At 36.8% G+C, this 15,829-nt stretch overlaps 1 long non-coding RNA gene across 1 annotated transcript in view; it reads left to right on the top strand.

The window, feature by feature from the left end:
* Positions 1 to 14,613, top strand: part of LOC141568512 (uncharacterized) — a 57,384-nt gene extending 42,771 nt beyond the window's left edge. The window contains exons 3-5 of the long non-coding RNA XR_012491666.2: positions 2,410 to 2,484; positions 9,673 to 9,773; positions 11,090 to 14,613. This is a non-coding gene — a long non-coding RNA (uncharacterized LOC141568512). The remainder of the gene's footprint in view (positions 1 to 2,409; positions 2,485 to 9,672; positions 9,774 to 11,089) is intronic.
* Positions 14,614 to 15,829: the final 1,216 nt, after the last annotated feature.

Here is a 15,829-nt window from a genome sequence, read left to right as displayed (position 1 = left end):
CTTTTTCATAGGATTGCTTTGGCTATTCAGAGTCTTTAGTGATTCCATAAAAATCTGATGATATTTTGTTCTATTTCTTTGAAACATGCCATTAGAATTTTGATGGGATTACTTTTGATTGTATAGTGCTTTGGGTAATATGGCCATTTTAACTATGTTGATTCTTCCAATCCAAGAATATAGAATATCTTTCCATCTCTTTGTGTCTTCAAATTATTTTAACACTGTCTTATAGTTTTCAGTGTATAGGTCTTTCACATCCTTTGTTTAGTTTATTCCTACATATTTTATTCTTTTTGTTGCAATTGCAAAAGGAATTTTTTCTTTTTCTTTCTTTTTTTTTGAAACTTCATTGTCAGTGTATAGGAGCTCAATGGATTTTTATACATTGATTTTGTATCCTGCAACTTGCTTATTGTTTCTAATAGTTTTTTGGTAGAGTTTTTAGGGTGTTCTACATAAAGAATCATGTCATCAGCAAAAAGTAATAATTAAGTGCTTTAATCATAAATGGATGGTGTTCTTGTGAAATGCTTTTTCTGCATCTATTGATGTGATCATATGATTTTTATCTTTTATTTTGTTTATGTGGTGTATCACACTGATTGATTTGCATATATTGAATCATCCTTATAACTCTGGAATCAACCTCACTTGATTGTGATGTAAAACCCTTTTAATGTATTGTATTCCATTTGCTAGTATTTTGTTTAGGATTTTTGTGTCTGTATTCATCAGAGATATTGGTCTGTAGTTTTCTTTTCTTGTGTTATCCTAACCAGATTTTGGTATAAGGGTAATGTTGGCCTCATAAAATGATTTAGGAAGTATTGCCTCTTCTTCAATTTTTTGGAAGAGTTTGAAGAGGACAGGTATCAAATCGTCTTTGAATGTTTGGTAAAATTCACTAGCGAAGCCATCTGGTCCTTTTGTTTTGGGGAGGTTTTGGGTGATTGTTTCAATTCCCTTACTGTTGATCAGTCTATTTAGATTTTCCAATTCTTCATGTTCAGTCTAGGAAGATTATATATTTCTAAGTACTTGTCCGTGTCTTCTAGATAATTGAATGTGGTAGCATATAGCTGTTTATGGTATTCTCATGATCCTTTGTGTTTCTGTGGTATCTGTTGTATCATCTCCTCTTTCATATCTGATTTTGTTTATTTATGTCTTTCTCTTTTTTCCTGATTTTTCTAGCCAGGGTTTGTCAATTTTATCAATCTTTTCAAAGAACCAACCCTTTGTTGCATTAATTTTTTCTTTTGTCTTTTCTCTATTGCATTTAATTCTACTCTAATTTTTATTATTTCCTTTTTCCTTCTGACTTTGGGTTTCACTTGTTCTTCTTTTACTAGTTCTTTAAGATGTAATGTTAGGTTGTTTATTTTGAATTTTTCTTGTTACTCAAGATAGGCTTGTAATATATATTTGCCTCTTAATATTTCTATCACTGCATTCCAATAATTTTTCATTTGATGTATTTTCATTCACATTTGTTTCTATGTATCATTTGTTCTCTCCTTTTATTTCTTGTTTGACCCAATTGTTCTTTAGTAGCCTGTTGTCTAATTTCCACATATTTGTTCGTTTTGCTGCTTTCTTTTTGTAGTTGATCTCCAATTTCAAAGAATTGAGGTCAGAAAATATGCTTGGTATGATTTTAATCTTCTTAAATTTGCTGAGGCTAGTTTTGTGTTCCAACATATGAGCTATACTTGAGAATGGTCCATGTGCAGTAGAGAATGTATAATTAAGTGTTCTGGGATAAAAGGCTCTGTAAATGTCAATTACATCCATTGGTCTACTGTGTCATTTAAGGCTGTTATTTCCTAACTGATTTTCTTGTCTTGTATGATCTTTTCATAGCTGTCAATGGAGTATTTAGGTCCCCTCGTATAATTGTGTTTTGTCAGTCTCTCCGTTTAGTTCTGTCAGTGGTTGCTCTATATATTTTTGTGCTCTCTGACTGGGAGCATACATATTGATCAGTGTTATGTCTTCTTGATGTATTTTCCCCTTTATCATTATGAAATGTCCATCTTTGTCTCTGTTATCTTTAGTATTTTGAAGTCTCTTTCAACAGATGTATGTATGGCTACTCTTGCTTTTGTCTGAATGCCATTTATTTGGAGTATTGTTTTCCACTGTTTCACTTTGAGCCTGGGTTTGTCTTTGTAATGAGATGTGTCTCTTGAGAGCAGCATATGGTTGGGTTTGTCTTTTGATTCAATCTGTTACTGTGTGTCTTTTTTGGAGTTCAGTCAATTTACATTTAGGGTGATTATTGACATATGAAGATTTCCTATAGCCAATTTATCTTTTGTTTTCTGGTATTTCCATATCTCCATTGTTTCTTTGTGTTTGTATCCCTGACTCAGAGTTTTGTATCCTTTTGTCTCTTTGTTTCAGGTATAATAACATTCTTCAGTATTTCCTGTTATGAAGGCCTTGTGGAGGAAAATTACCTCAGCTTCTGATCGTCTGGTAAGGACTTTATTTCTTCTTCTTATCTAGAGGATAACTTTGCTGGATATCTGATGCTTGGCTGATAATTATCTCTTTTAACAGTTTGAATATTTGATTCTACTTCCTCCTAGATTGTAGATTTTATGCTGAAAAATGTGATGATAGTATAATGGGCTTTCCTTTATAGATTACCATATTCTTTTCCTTGGCTGCCTTGAGGATTCTTTCTTTGTCATTAATTTTTGACAATTTTAATATAATGTGCTTTGGAGAAGGCTTTGTTGAATTGAGATAACTAGGTGTTCTTTTTGTTTCTTGGATTCAGCGATCCAGTTCTTTTCATAGGTTTGGGAAGTTCTTGTCAACTATTTGTTTGAATAGACTCTCTGTTCCCTCTTCCTCTCTTCTTCTTCTTGTACGCCCATTATTCTTTTATTGTTCTTTCTGATTGAGTCAGCTAGTTCTTGTAGAGTTCTTTTATTTCTCTTAACTCTCATGTCTCTCTCTTCTTCCATCTGCATCATTTCCAGATTTCTATCTTCAATATCATTAATTCTTTCCTCTGTCTGGTCAGCTCTATTTCCTAAGCTGGCTATTTCATTCTTGACTGCTTTTATTGAGTTCTTCAGCTCCAGAATTTTGATTTGTTTCCTTTTTAAAATTTCAATCTCTTTGGTAAAATATTCATTTTCTTCTTTGATTTTATTTCTGAGTTCATTAAATTGTCTATCTGTATTTTCTTGCATCTCATTGAGTTTTTTCAGAACTTCAGTCTTGAATTCTCTGTCATTTAAGTCACATATTTCCATGTCTTTAAGTTTATTATCTGGAGATTTTTTATTTTCTTTCTGAGCTGCCTTGTTACCTTGGTTGTTCTTGGTAATTGATGGATTATTTATCTTCTTAAGCATCTACAGGAATGAATTCCACAGCAGTGTGTTAAGAAGCGGTCTTTCTTTTGTTTTTCAGTTGGTAGCACTGGAGTGTTTTATTTTCTTTTGCACTCCTCTGGCTGGGTTTTCAGATCTCTGCTGGGTAGTGGGAGATCCCTTACATTCCTTGGAAAGATAGGCTTCTCTTCTTTGACCAGGTCAGTTTGTTCTCAGGGCACCACCTCCGTGGAAGAGTATGGTGAGCAATGGAGCTCTGAGCCCCTGAAATCCCAGTGCTGCCATTGCAGCCCGATGTCATGCTGCACTGCTTGAAGTGTCCCAGTGCCCTCTTTTGTATCAGCCATGAAAGGTGGTGGCAAGGTGGGCTGAGAGAGGTGGCTGGTGTATTTATGGCTTTGTTCTCCTCCCAGTAATGGCTACTGCCAGACTTCACCAGTCTTGCCTCTGTATCTCCACTCTTGTCATTGGGATTGGCTGCAGTGTGCGTCTGCCACTCAGGAACTGTCTGTCCAGTTCTCAGGGTTATAGATATTCTGCTCTTTAACCTGACACTCACTACTACAGTTTCTTCTGGTGCCTGCTGCTACCTGTGGGAGGGTGTGGGAAGATGAGCTCTGGGAGGTTCGGGGGAGGCGGCCAGCTCTGTGGCTTTGTTTTCTGCCTGGCAATGGTGGCTGCTAGAACACAGCTGTCACTCTCCTATATTGGGTCTCTGGCCCGAGGTCTCTGCCCTGATCACCGGGTTCAACTATCTTATACAATGATCACTCAGGCAGGAACGTTCAGGCCCATAGAGAGTGCTCCTGCAGCCCAAGTCCTCCCCTCTCCCGAGACCCACAGTGATCTCCTGGGCTGTGTCCGTGGTATCCATATCTGCTCTTCTTCCTTCCCGTCTCCACTGTTTTCCCTGATTTGCTCACCTTTAGATGTTTTGATGTGCAGATCTCTCAGAGATGTTTTTGTGTTGAATTATAGCTGTTTAACTTGTTTTAAATTCAGGGGAGAGATCAAGGTGCCCTCTCATAGTTCCATGTTTCTAACATCACTAAAAGATAATTTTTAATAGTTATTTTCTTTCTTGTATTTACTTGTACCATACATCATTATATGTGCACATTCATTGAAATGTATGTGGGATTTATTTTGTAGGTCAAGAAAATTGAAGTAGTTTTGTTGTAATAGAGAGGGAAATGAATAGAGGGGAATGGTATAATTTCTTTTCCTTCAAACTCTTTGCTTTTATTATTGTTTTTCATCAGTTAGTGTTAAAGAACCTATTTTGATAAGAGATCAAAAATTTTTATATAGCACATTTTGTGTTGGTATCCAAATGACAAAAATTAGCAAACATTAGGAGATGTGAGTTGTCCCGACCTCTGCTGAAAAACCAAAAATGTGGTTTTGATAACAATGAGAGGCAGCCCTCTTGTTGCACATGGTGTTATCAGGGATAGCATAAATGAACAGGCTGTTCAAGCAACTTGTTGGGCATCATTCCTCAAAAGGGAGATCCAGAGCAGAAGCAGAACATGATGGGTACCACACATGCATTATAGTGATAATTTGGGTTGCAAATACACTTGTAGCATTCCTTGTGGATATCCTAGAATGCCTGTAGGAATCATAAAGAGCCTAGTGGTTCTGCAACTTATAAGTGAGAACAATGATAGGAGTGTTAGTTCATTGATTTCACTGTACAGTTATTTGTACCCATCAGATGATAGGATCTGATTTGGGGGTTGTACATCTTAGCCTATCTTAATTTTAATCTCATTTCCTTGGACATAGAATAAAGCCTAGATCTCAAAATATTGTATTAGGATACTTGGTGTCACCTATCTCAGTGATGTGACATAAGGTTTGTTCCTTACTTAGGTGAAGTCTGATAAAGGTCAGGTGTCCTCCATGTTGAGTCATGCCACAGAAAGGCCATGATTTCTATGTTCACTACAGCAGAAGGGAAAAGGGATGTAGGAGGTGCCTTACTTCTCTTTCAAAATCTATACTAATCAAGGTTCTCCAGAGAAACAGAATCAATATGATATAGATATACTGATTGATAGACAGCTATCTATCTATCTATCGATCGATCGATCGATCGATCTATCTATCTATCTATCTATCTTATCCTATCTATCTATCTATCTATCTATCTATCTATCTATCTATCTATCTATCTATCTATCTATTTATCTATCTATCTATCATTTATCGAGATTTATTATGAGGAATTGGCTTATATGATTATGGAGCTGAGGTAGTACCCAAATCTGCAAACTAAATCAGCAAGCTGGAACCCAAGAGAGCCAATTCCAGTTCAAAAACAAACAAACAAACAAAGTACAAAAAAAAGCAGTGTTCCAGTTTGAAGGCAGTCAGGCAGGAAGAATTCTCTCTTACTCTGGGGAAAGTCACCCTTTTTCCTCTACTTAACTGTTTGGATGAGGTCCACCTACATTAGGGAGAAAAATCTGTTGAACTCAGTCAACCTACCAATTTAAGTGTTAAACTCATCTAAAACACCCTTACAGAAATACCCAGAATGATATTTGACCAAATATCTGTGGCCCAGTCAAGTTGACACATAAAATTAACCATCGTAAGTTTACCCCTTGTCAATTGGGCATCCATACATGTCTCCTTTACACATACTTAACTGTCAAATAAAGACATCATTCCACCTAACATGATACAACCAAAAATGCACTAACTGTTTCCTCAAAAGAGGAGGTAAAGTCCTTGAGTGATGTTTACCTTTCTCCTTCATATCCTGTAAATTAAATACTATGATATAAAGTCAATCAACATCTTATGTTGCATGACAAGGAACTAAAAAGGGAAGAAAATTTAAAAATATATATTTTCTTAAAGTTGTATACACATACAAACATATTTATGACAAAACAAGGAGAAAATATTCTTGACAATTATAGTCCTTGTTTCTGTAACTGGTCACATAGTTGTAGCTAGGATTTATTATTGCCTTCTTCCGCTACTTTTTCTGTATTCTCTTTGGCTTCAGCAAGCACGTCAGCAGGTCATGGTTCGTTACCTTGTAGGGTATTTCAAACTCTCCATCTTGAAGGGTTGGCAGGGGATAGAGAGCAGCACTAGCAATATTTGGCAAGCCCTAAACATCTCCAATATGATAGCTGACATTTGAAAAGTGAAAAGAAGGTAGGAAAATAAGTTGTACCAGAGTTAGAAAACCAAACAGATGCTTGTGCTTTTTGACCATATGAGGAAGTTTTTTATTTGGGGATTTATCCTATGTTCTTCGCCTAAATGAAAAAAAAAAAAAAAAAGAGAGAAAATAAAAAAGGCTGTTGTTTTTATGCCTCAGTTCTAGATGACTCCCCTATGACTTTTGCCCCCTACACTGATGACCTGTACACATTGGCTGTTTCCTTAGGGATTCTCAGGCATTTTTAGCATAGAGTCTGTATTAATTAAGAAGCCATCCAACCTATTTATTAAGCAAGCTAAAAGTCCACAGTAGACTCAGCCATCATGTAGTCATTTTGGAGGCCTAGTCAAGCCTCTTTACCAATATTCCTTTTCCATAAAAACACATTTTGGAATTAAACAAACAAACAAAAACTTGTACTACATGGACTTATTCCATCGTTTACCCACAAAGTATGATGCTGCTATGTCACCTTCCCATGCAAAACATCCATCATACTTCTGTATGTAGAAATGTAGAAAACATGTGTACTTCTATCCTTAAAGTGGCTTCTTTCCATGAGTCTTGTGCTATTTCCAAGTCTAAGCCAAACACCAGATATGCTTGAAATTTTCTTGTTTATCTTTCTCCCAAATAATATACAACTAAATAATATTAGATTGGTGTAAAACTAATTGTAGTTTAAAAGTTAAAAATAATTGCAAAAACTGCAATTACTTTTGCACCAACCTAATAATAACAACAACAACAATAATAATAATAATAGTGAACTTTGCTGAAAAACCACAGTTGATAGAGAATTGGTGGAAACCCCAGAAGAAAGGAAGAAAGAAAGGAGAACAATTAGGAAGCATGAGGACAAAGGAACTGCTGCTAAAATAACAAAAATTAAAGAGAGGAGTTTACTATCAATTACTCAAGTGGTTTTCTAGGTCTTTCTTTACTTTTCCAGTCTCCCCTAGCTTGACTGCAGCAATTACCTTCTAGTTTGGATCTCCTTGCTTGATATTAAAATAATAATAATAGCTTTAATCAGCTAATGGAAAAAATTAAATTTATGTTTGTCATCATGTGGCTAAAACAGCAAACATACTCTGCGTTGACATTTTTGTACTAAGTTTTCTTGGAATCAAGGACATGGCTTGACCCAATTAATGAGGTTCTCTTCGTCACAACTTATTCCAAAAGAATGTGTCCAACAGGCGGTATTAAGTAAGCTGCTTGGTTCTTACTCATGTCATATCTTTCAGATAGCAAAACCAGGGTTATACACTTTATGATAATGATTTATTTGGCATGTGGGAGAGTGTACAGGGTATGCGTGTGTGTTGATATATATGTTTGTGTGTATGGAGTCTGACGCAAAACAATATTTAAAATTAATTTGAGATTAGACACAATCAAATCTCCAGTTTAGTTTTCTAGTTTTCCTGCTCAGCTTGTTTTTTCTTGACTTAGAACCTTACCCTTAGACTTTGTTCTGAAAGAACGTGGTTGATGTCCCTACTTTGTGATAATACAAATTTTCAGTCAACATGTTTGGGGTATGAGCACTTCTTCTCATATTATACTTACCTGCTTTGATGTTTCTGACTCCTTCCTTAGGTAGGATTTCTTGTGTTATTTTCTTCTCCCTCATCAAAGAAATGTCATAAAGTCCAAGGATTTCGTATCTGAGTATATAGAAAATTCAAGGTTATGCAGTTTAGGAAAACTTAAAAGAAACATTTGAATAAGGCAAGGTGTTTCTTACAGTTTTATATTATCACATAGGGATGCTGTAACTGAGACCAGGTTTAGAAATCATGATATATTTCTTTGGTATAGAATACAGTTTACAAAGAACATACATATATATCAGCTCATGTTATATCTGTAGCAACTCTAAAGGAAGGTGAAGCAGATATTATTATCCTAATTGTATCAACTATAAAATCAGGATCCAAAGAGTTTAAATAACTAGTATTTTAGCAGTGGATTTATGATTACAAATAATCTAATCTAATTTATTTCCAACAATGCTAATCAAGGTTATACAGTTGGTAAGAGGTACAACTAAGATTCTCATATTCTTAGCCAACGTTCTTGAGTAGAACTAAGATTCAGAAGGAGAAATCAGGTATATAGATGAGATCCAAAGGACTAGAGTGAGATCACACATGGGCAGTGGAGCCAGTGGTCAGGCTAGAATGGTTCAGACAAGCAGGAAAATCCTGGGTCATTATGGAAAAGTGGTAGGGGGCTAGGAATTGGGGGTGTGCTAAGTCAATGGATCATGCTGTTATAAAGGTACAGAGCTAGAAAAGACAAGGCTGTTTCTCTCTATACAAATTCTTGACTATGAAAGGAAGAACTTGGTCATCAGATTCACTTGTCAAATCAGTATTTGACCCCAACTGACTCTTAAAACTCTTAAAGATGAAAATTAGGAAAAGAGTAATAATGCTGACCAGGGAAGGAATTTGTAGAGAGAGTCACAGACACTGCTGGATCATATACAAGATTTAATACCAAGATGGCAGTAGGCACTGACAGTGCTGGGACACCGGTCACTCAGGTGTGGCCTTGGGGAGTTCACTTACATCGGATGATTCTCACATAACTAGAGAACATTGGACAAGGAGGACATTAATAAAATACTTTATTAGTATAAAGAGCCATGAAGCCTTTTCTTCAAAGGATATCACACGTATTTATCCAATCTATAAGAGAGAAAGATGTGGACTTGCTTTGGTTGAAGCTTGATGGGGGGCCCGACTTCTGCCCTCTCTCTCCCACTCATCCCCACCATGGCCCCTGTGGCACATTTCAGAATCCCTCACACTCTACAGAGCATTGTTTGAACACCACTAGATGAGATGACTTCTAATCATACTTCCACCGTTCAAAATACTAGGAGACTGTGATTCGAAATGCAGGCTTTTACATTTGCTAATGAGAGTAGGGGGTATGTCATTACTGTAGTTTATGATGCTTATCTATGGCTTCTTACATAACTCTCTTACAGGGAAGATGATGCCAGCCCCCGTCTGGCTTTTACTGGACTCTTAAATTTGGAAATATAAAAGAGAAATGAGGGTTAAACAGGCAAAAGTATAAGTCACAGCTATAATTCCCTCTTTTCAGGGTCAGGGCCTTCATTACCTTCCAGGAGGCTCAATCCTGTCCTCTACACAGCCTGAGGAACCAGACATGAGCAGCATAAGTGGCATCTGCTGTCACATCAGGTACGGTTTTCTGAACATGGACAAGCTGAGCAGAGTGGACAGGACAGCTGCATTTTATTCCCAACTTAGCTATTTCCTGACTGCGGGACCTAGGTTGTATCATTTCACATAGCAGTGAGCGTGGCATTTAGCATGCCACCTGCAGAGTCAGGAGACCAAGAATCTGCATCCAAGGTTTGCTAATTCTTAGGTTTTTGACCTTGGACATGTTAGGGTGGTTGGAGGAGTAAATGAGGTAAGTGGCAGCACTAAACATATTGCCAAGCAATATTAACCATCAGCAACCATAGCACTAATACGATTCCTTCTCTGTGACTAGTCTTTTAAGCAGAAAAATTGTAATAAGAAAGTACCTAATAAACCCTTTTCTGGGGGTGAGGCATCTTTTATTTCTTTTCGGAAAGCTTTGGTATTTCTCTAAAGGTAGTCATATTGGTGGGTGTGGTGGTGGGGGATTTAACAGTAGAGTCTCATGGATTCTGTTAAGCCCAATCTCAAAGAGAATTCTGTAGGAATAACTTTGCCACCTGTTTTTGTGTAGGTGGAGTAGAAGGAACAAAGGTAGAATTACTTTGCTATATGTTTTCGGGACAGGCATGGGACGGCACTCTTGGAGATCAAGTAAAATACTCTTACTTGAGATAACAATATTTATTATCTGGAAAGTGTAGAGATCCTTTCTTTGCTGCTGATATAATAAATGGATGACATCACGCCACAGAGGGCACACATTTTCATGGTGCATCAATATTCCCTTGATTTTGCTATTACTGACAGGAGATACATAATTGGCCTTTCCTCATTCATGAAGGCTTCTCATTTGCATGATTTCAGATTTCATTAATAAGATATTTGATGGAGAGAGGCAAGCTAAACTTTGAGGGCACCACATAATGAGCCATCCATAGTGTGAAATCTTAGAATATTTTCCAGCAAAATAGGATGGAGTCTTTCCCGATAAGCTTAAACTGGGAAGAAACAATATTAAATAATATTGAATGTTCCATTGGAGTTTGGGACACTCAGGTTGATTGGGCTATTTGTTTTGCGATGTTCCCCAGGGCTATTTTGTTGAGAGTTTGCCATTACGAGGTCTAATTGTGTCAGTAGATGGGGGCCTTTTCGATTTGCATAATTTCCTCAAGGGACTGCAGCTGCTAATTTGGTGATTAATTATCCATATTACACATTGTTTATTTGACCATGCCTAGATTAATTTCTTTTCCTAGCAAATCACATTTAGATATGAATTTGCATATCTTGATTACATTTTAATGCCTTGGCTATCATTGTCTCTTCCCTGGACACCTCATCAGATTACAGAAGAGTGCTCAAGCAGAGAATGATGGAATGTCTTAAATGACATTGCACATCAGTGGACAGATAACACACATGACTTATTTTTAATGAAGAATGTGTTCTTTCATAATCAAGTGAGTTATCACATTTAATGTATATTTTGTGTTTTTACCATTATCAACCAATTTAAAAAATAGTCTTTATTAACATTTTCAATGTTGCCATTTGTATGTTTATCTCTTTATATGTAAAAATATTTTATTTCTATTTTTCTGTTATCTTGTATTTTGTTGTCAAATACTTGCAAGCTGGGTTAATATTTATGGTCTCTAATTAGTTAATCTCCTATCCAGTTTTTTTCCAGTCTTGAAAACCACTAGGCTTCTGGTGACGTAGATGACTTATAGTTAGGCACTATGTCTCAATTTATCTTTTTTTTTTTTTTTTTTATAGAGTGTCTTTACTGTTTTCATTCTTACGAAAGTAGATAATAAAATTAATATTCCCAGCTACACTTTATTGAGCACTACCTAGGTTGCCGTGTTAAGAGCTTTACTTATATCATCTCCTTTAGTTGTTGAACCATCTTATGAAAAAGTCTTATTTTACTTGGTTTTACAGTGAGACAATGAGTTTTAGAGACAGACAGAAATAAATTTGTTCAAGGTAAGACAACTAGGAAATTGTGTATTTATAATGAGAAAGTGTCTAATAGTCAAGCCCTGTGCTTTTAACCAGTTGTATGGAGGCAGAATACTGAGAAATGCTTTTTACCAAAATGAACAAATGCTCTTAATCAACAATAATGAATGTGCTTAATCAACTGAATGGGGACAGAATATGGACGTGTTAATGTTCTTAATCGGTGACGAATGAACACTCTTCACTAACTGTATGGGCATAGAACACTGAAAGAGTGAAAGTATGAATGAACGAATGAATGAATGAACAAACAAATGATGGGATACTGTCCTCCTATATCAGAAATACAATTGTATAATGAAATTCAATTTCAACCCTCCATCCAAATGTCGGAGTAGAAACAAACAGGTCAAGTCCGTGGCCTGGGAGGAGTGAGGGCAGGCAGGCTTGACGTCATCAGCAGGCTAAGGTCAGACTGCTGGGATGGAGCACAGGTGTTCTCACCTCTCCTCAGTGCTGCATTGCCCACACCTCACCTCTGGATGGAACAGACACTGGGTACTCAACACTCTGCATAATTTGTGGTCTCCAGACAGCATTTTGGTTTTAAATCCATATGTAAAGAAAAGCAACCACTAAAGAATCCTGCCAGCTCATACAAGGAGGAACTTGTCGATATACTGGACCGCTGCTCTCTTGTTTCCAGAAGAGGTACATACACGTCAGGCACTGGAAGGTGCTTTCCCACGTGCTAGTCCCTGACAGGACAGTGTGAGGCCTACCTGAGTTAGCGTCATAGTCTGAAAACTTAACCTTTATCAAGGCAGGTGGCACCATGTCCTAGATATGCTAGGATGTTGTGGAAAAGTATTTAAATTAACGTCTCTGTACCTCAGTTTCCCCATCTGTGAAATGGGAATGATAATATGAAGAACATATTTTATGTTCAATGTTTAACATGTTAATTATATAATTATTATGTAACATAAAATTAATACATACATATATTAATACAAATATTTAAAATAATACATTAATAATGACATCATAGAGTTCTAACAAATAAATGTTGCTGCTTATCAGCTGTTCGGACTTTGCCAAGCACTAAATATAGGTATTATTATTACTGTCACCAAAACTCTCACATTGGTGTTGTGTGCTTCTCTGAACCTGAATCCCCGGTTGGTACTCAGGTAGCCAGTTTAAAAAATTCAACTTAACCAATGCTACTTCCTGCTCTTTCTGGAATTCATTACTGCTTTCCACCACAGAAAATAATGCTCAAGTTAATCTATTCGTTAAACAGACATTTATTAAACATTTTATATAGGCGAAAGGACTTGAACCCTGACTTGAAGAAATTTGTGATCTACGTGGGAAATGCATCAACGAATAAATACAAAATATGCTTTAAACGTTATCATGGTTGGAATCTAAAGTTCTCTGGAAGCTGAAGAGGGAAATGTTTAACTCTGGGGAGCTTGGAAAGACTTTACTAAAAAGAAGTTGAGAAGCACAAGTGGGAAGGAAGGGCACTTCCAGGCAAGTGTCGGTGAAGATTTTAAATTTATGTCTGTGAATTTATGGGAACTCCCAATGAAGTCTCAGTAAAATGTTCGTTTGGTTTGTGTTTGCACAAAAGTCTTATCTTCTAAATTTGCACAATGAACCTAGTTCTGCTTTTAACTTTTAAAAACAAATTATTAAAAGAATTTCATGATGATGTTAGACTCCATAGAGATCTTCTAAGAACATCTTGTAAATGAAGAGTCTCACAATCTTTCTGCTTCTTCCTTATATTTCCTGAGCATCTCGGCAAGTAGCAGTAGGTTGATGAGGGAGAAGGAAGTCAAGGAATTATCTCAGAGCTAACAAACGACTTAGGCTAAGACTCACCAACTCTGGGTTTATTACTGTTCTATAGGGACTCCTCGAGATTTGATAACTTTTTGAATGTAGCTAAAGGATGATTATGAGTGGTGGAGAAAAGCTTAAAGTATTAGCTTAGTTAACTTGACAACGAGGCACGATGTGGCATGATAAGTAAAACATTGCCCTTTATGTCCTGAGAATTTCTCTCCTCCTCTTCTTCCTCCTCCTCTCTATTTCTGTCTTTGAATTTCAATATTTACTTTACATTTTTCTGTTTTTATAGAGTAGTTATGAATAGAGAGATCTGTGCCAGTGTTGTCATCTATGAAATGCAAATGAATTGGCTTCTTTTTGAGTTTTTTGCGAGGACCAGACTTGGAAAGGCCCTGTAGCAGGCGCTCTGTGGGTATGGACGTGCTATGAACATGTGTAATGGATTTCAATACATGTCATGGTATGAAAGATCGTCCAGTGAGAGTCACAAACCATGGCTTTGATCCCCGTGTAGCTATATGTAAGCATGTGCCTTTAAACCACCTCTTTGATCTTTAGTTTCTTCACCTATAAAATAAGGATAAGAACACACCATCTTAAGGGTTATTAAAAAGTCGGGATATGGCTATTATGTGAAGAGGCTCTGTAATTGCTGAAGCTTTTTTTTTTTTTTAATGTAAAACTGTATAATGCAACTGTACAAAGTGGATGGAAAGTGCATGTGGTGAAATGGTTTTGGAGCTGACAGACTCCCATTGAATACTGTTTCTACTTCACTCTAAGGATATTTGGAAGGTTGACTTAACTACTTTGAACATTAATTTTCTTATCTAAATGTGGAGAGTTGTAGTGAGGATTAAATAAAAACCATACGTAAAAGCACTGTGTACACAGTATTGGGTGTAGAGTAGGTGTCCCCAAAATAGTTGATTTCTTCCCTTATTCTTGCTCTCCTCATCCTCCTTCCCTCCCTCTCCCCCTCTACACCTCTCTTCCTTCTTTTCTTCCTTTCTCCTCTCTTTCTTTCCCTCCATTATTCTCTTCTTTCCTTCCTTCCTTCCTTCCTTCCTTCCTTCCTTCCTTCCTTCCTTCCTTCCTTCCTTCCCTCCTTCCTTCCTTCCTTCCTCCCTGCCTCACTCCCTCCCTCCCTCCCTTCCTTCCTTCATTTCTCCTATCCCTCTTTTCCCTTTTTTCTACCTTCTCTTCACAAAGACGTGGCAATAAATCATAACCAGACTCTTATTATCAATAGTCTCTTATTTAATATTTGCCTACCAGTTTTGCTCTACAGCCCTGAAAAAAATGTTGGTTTATGTATCAAACATGTTTTAATCATTCTTAGGCTGCATGTGGTTAGCCTTCCAAATACCGTCACAATTGATCATGAGTTTTACTCTCTCTGTAGGCTCCACACAGGCTCAGTTTCCCTACATCAAGTCTGCCCATCCTTACCCTCCAGCACCCAGGGTCAGTGAGCTTAACTGAAAGGTATCACCAAATTCTGAGGGGTCTTCTACATTTGTCTTACTTTGTTACTTAAGCTTCATAGCTACTTAGCAATTTTCACACACTCCCTAGTGCAAGAGTGCCAGTAACTGTTTTAACTGTCTTACAACTTTTTTATGCCATTTGTGTGGCATTTAGTACATTCTGTCTTATGCTGTGAGTGTGTGTGTGTGTGTGTGTGTGTGTGTCTGTATCTTAGAGGTCAGTCCTAAGTTTTAACAAATTTTTGTAACCCCTATCATATCTAGTAAATTTACATTCATTTATTTAACAAATATTTATTGAATAAATTCTATGTGTTAGACATGTTCGAGCAGTACCCCGAATGAGCATGCTTCCTGCTCTCATGGAACTTACAGTCTATCAAGGGACAGACAAAAATTCATAAACAGATAAATCATGAATATAATAGTAGATAGTAACTAAGTTACTTCTCCCCTTATGACTGTGGTTTCTGATCTGAGAAAAGGTGAAAATTAGATCTTTCCTCTCTGCCCTTTGGAGCTGTTTTAAGGATGACATGGATATATCTGGCAATGCTTATGTGCCCTACCAGACTATTATCATTAATGACAATACAAATGAAAGGAACCCTTGATTTGCTGTCAGGGGCCCTCCATTCCAGCCACAGTTTAGACATGAAATAGGTTGTATAGTTATTCTTTGTCAGCCTCAGTGTCTCACCTGTAAAATGAAGGAGTCAGCCTGGATGAATATAAGGGCTCCTTCCAGCTAAGTACAGT

The sequence above is a fragment of the Rhinolophus sinicus genome, chromosome 1 (genome assembly GCF_057876585.1).
Source record: "Rhinolophus sinicus isolate RSI-liver-muscle chromosome 1, RSI-T2T, whole genome shotgun sequence".
Taxonomy (NCBI): Eukaryota; Metazoa; Chordata; class Mammalia; order Chiroptera; family Rhinolophidae; genus Rhinolophus; species Rhinolophus sinicus.
This window is presented reverse-complemented; position numbering and strand designations above follow the sequence as displayed.